Source organism: Myotis lucifugus, unplaced genomic scaffold, assembly GCF_000147115.1.
Source record: "Myotis lucifugus unplaced genomic scaffold, Myoluc2.0 scaffold_129, whole genome shotgun sequence".
NCBI lineage: Eukaryota > Metazoa > Chordata > Mammalia > Chiroptera > Vespertilionidae > Myotis > Myotis lucifugus.
The window spans coordinates 2410069-2413736 of NW_005871177.1; the positions used below are offsets into that span (position 1 = coordinate 2410069).

Here is a 3668-nt window from a genome sequence, read left to right on the forward strand (position 1 = left end):
AGGTGAGTGGTTAGGGGTGATCAGGTAGGCAGGCCAGAGGTTAGGGGCAATGAGGCAGGCAGGCAGAGCCCCACGATCAATTGCCTCAAAGAGAGACCCAGGGCACAGCCTGCAGGAGGGACGCTCTGCAGCTGCAACGACAGGAGGTGCTGGCAGTGGTGGACACTGTAGGGTGGGGCTGGCGCCACGGCAGCTCCTGAGCAAGCATGGTGCCTGCAGCCTGGCCCAGACCCCAGGATCGCAGCCTCCCCCTGCGGCTTCTGCAGGGCTGGACTGCCACTCCTCCTGCTATGATGTCTGGGCAGGTCCCAGACCCTTCCATGACTGAGGGCTCTCTGCCAGGGCTCGGCCCCCTGACCAGACTTCCCCAAGCTTGGCCTTAACTGCAGAGGAGCTGAAATACGCTGACATCCACAACATTGGGGCCATGATCGCCCCTTTGCACTTCCTGGAGGTGAAACTGGGCAAGAGGCCTCAACCTGTGAAAAGTGAGCTGGAATGAGGAAGAGGGAGTGGAGGAAAAGGCGCCGGGAAAAGAACAAAGTGGCGGCAGCCCTGTGCTGGAACAAGAAGGAGCGGAAGGAGCTTCTGCAGCAGGAATCTGAGTGGCTGGAGCTCATGAATGAGAAGCTGAAAACCCAGATGGAGGAGCTGAAGCAGGAGCGTCAGCAGCTCATCCTGATGCTCAACTGTCATCGCCCCATCTGCATCGTCAGGACCGAAAATGTTAAGACCCCCGACTCAGAAAGCAACCCACTGCTGGAGCAGCTGGAGAAGTGGCCATGGGCTGGGAGGAGGAAGAGGAGGAGGAGGAGATGAAGAGGAGGAGGAGAAGAGAAGAGAGAGGAAGAGGAGGGTCCCAGAGGGCTCTTCCTTGCTGCATGAAAAACTTTTCAATGAGGCTCCGCACAGCCAGCATCGTCCAGGCTTTTTTATGAAACTCAGATCAGCCACACCAGGGGAAGAAACCCAGGACCAAGCGCTGAGACCAAAGTAGTCCTGAGGGGGGCCTGTTCTGCCTGGGGCCAGGCTTGCAGGAGGCAGGACAGAGGCTCTAGGCTGGAGAGACACCCAACCAGGCAGCTGTGGGTGCTTCCCTGGCCTCTCCGCTAGGCACCCACCCAAAGGACCTCCGAGCAGCCAGGAAAAGCCATGAGTTGCAACCAAAATTAGGCTGAGTATGGGACTCAGAGTGAAACTGCAATCTGCCTGCCCCCAGCCCTGACCCTGACCCTGACCCTGACCCTGATCCTGGTGCAAGGCTGGAGAAGGGCACAGTGCCAGGCCCTGCTGTACCCACCCACCATGGTCCAGCTCAGTCCTGCCTGGAGTACCAGCCAGGGCGCACCCTCGCTGGTCCTGCTGGAGTCGCTGTGGGCACGAGGCATGGGCGCCCTTCCAAAGTATATACTCACTGAATGTTTACAGACTGGCTGTCCTGGCAGGGCTTTCAACTGCACATGTTTTTTATACTTTCTTTTTAAAAAAATATATTTTACAAAAAAAAAAGATTTTATACAAGCAACAAATTGATTTCTATAATCACTCGATGTGATACAGTATAAATATGCTATGGTTTGTTGTTACGAACAGATATTCAGCAGTTATGGCCATTGCACGTAACTTCTAAGTACTGTAGTCTCTGGGTGTTGGGGGTGGCAGGGGTGGGGTGCAGTGCATTTTCATCCTGGTAAACCCTTCATAGTACTCAGTTCTGTATAGCTCAGTAAACATTACTCTTATTTTAAAAAAAAAGAAAAGAAAAGAAAAGAAAGAAGGAGGCCCAGGCCACCAGCTGGTGACACTGTGGCAGGTGTGCAGCCAGCCAGCGATCGCCCCACAGAGGGAGGCCCAGGCCAGTCAAGCCATCACACCCCACGCCTGTCACCTGCAGAGGGAGGTGACTGGTGGCAGGGGAGGGGGGGCAGCACTGCATAGATGGCAAGCAGTGGCAGCGGTGGGGGCAGGGCCAGCTGCCTGCAGCCAGGGGAAGGAAAGCCCCGATAGGCCCTGATCTCAGGCCAGGCTTAGGGACTCTACCCAAGGGGTCCTGGATTGTGAGAGGGTGCAGGCCAGGCTGAGGGATCTGCCCCTTCCAGTGCATGAATTTTCGTGCACCGGGCCTCTAATAAGTTTATAATTCTTTACCACTTTTGGCCTTGTGTGTTCCTCCTTCGGTGACCCTAATACATACCAATAAGAAAATTTAAAACATTAATTGGATTTGATAACATGAAGGCCATTGATTACATTACTAAGAGCAGTTTTAGTTAAGTGGGAGCAAAAAATGAAGTACAATTTCTATTAAAGCAGTTTGAGTAATAATTAGTAAGATAGCGGACTATGATAAGCTGAAACTTTACCACAATAATACCAATAAAAAAAACCTTAAAAAATGAGTATAATAAGAGAGACAACCAAGATGGCGGCATAGGTAAACACCTGAACTTGCTGCCTTGCACATTAAAAATACAACTAAAAGACACAACGAGTATCATCCAGAACCATGGGAAGGCTGGATGGGTGGAAATTCTACAACTAGAAGGAAAGAGAAAAGCGCATTGAGTCTGGTAGGAGGTGCAGAGGTATGGAAGTGTGGAGGTACGGAGGCGTGCACGCGAAAGGGGCTGGCAGCTGGGTACGCTGTTGTCTTTTTCAATCAGGAGGGAGATGCAAGCTCCCGACTCCTCTGAACTCCAGCTCCGGGCGAGAATTTGGGGCCCAGACTCATACGGAGAGAAACTGTACTGTCTGGCGTTGGACTGGAGCATGAGGGCGGCTTTCTCACAGAGGTGCCTGCAGCATTCATTGTTCCTGCACGGGCCCCGGGACACAGAGACCCAGGGACCAATCCAGGGAGGGCCGTTGGGCAACGATTGCTGTTTGCACCGCCCCGTGATTCCCTGAGACCACGCCCTACCCAAGCTGTGCACAGAGGCTTTTGCATACTAATGGCCTGGCCTTTCTCCACCTAAAATCCTGTCAAACTGTAGCTGGGTCAGAGAACCACAGAGCTTCCAAAAGAAGGCCTAAGGCTCATCAGCAGCCCGTATTACTTCACAGCTGCACCTCATCTGGGCATCTCCAAACCCCAAACAAAGAGGAGGAATCTGCAGATCTCTATGTAGCTCCTGCTGGGTGGCCTCAGGCAGTGGCAGACTTTGCACCTCCTTAGAGATCCAAGAGCCAGTGTACCCAGTGGTCAGAGTGAGACCATCCAGATTACAACTCTTCACATCAATGAGAGACATACTCAGGGGGCAGACTTGGTGAGTACCAAAGCCCCACTGAAGCAAGTCTTGCCCCAGTAGGGTGTCTCCAGCACAGAAGTTCTCCCACTGCAGACACAGCTGATTTTCACAGCCAATTGGCCTAGAGGTCAATTCCTCCCAGTGATACCTACAACAATCAAGGCTTAACTACAACCAGACTGTGCACAAAGCCCACACAGGGGTGCACCAAGAGTATCCACCTCAGGTAATTGGGGAGGCTGAGCCACTGGGCCCTATAGGACACCTAGCACACAAAGCCACTCTATCAACACAGGGAAGCAGCCAAAATGCGGAGACAAAGAAACAGGTCACAAATGAAAGAAACGGAGGAAAGCAAAATATTTGATATAGAGTTCAAAACCACGGTTATAAGGTTACTCAAGAATCTTCTAGAAA

The 3668-nt window shown here is 52.4% G+C and overlaps 1 pseudogene; it reads left to right on the plus strand.

The window, feature by feature from the left end:
* The first annotated feature begins 263 nt into the window (after positions 1-263).
* LOC102440403 lies at positions 264-1418 on the plus strand (annotated as a pseudogene).
* Positions 1419-3668: the final 2250 nt, after the last annotated feature.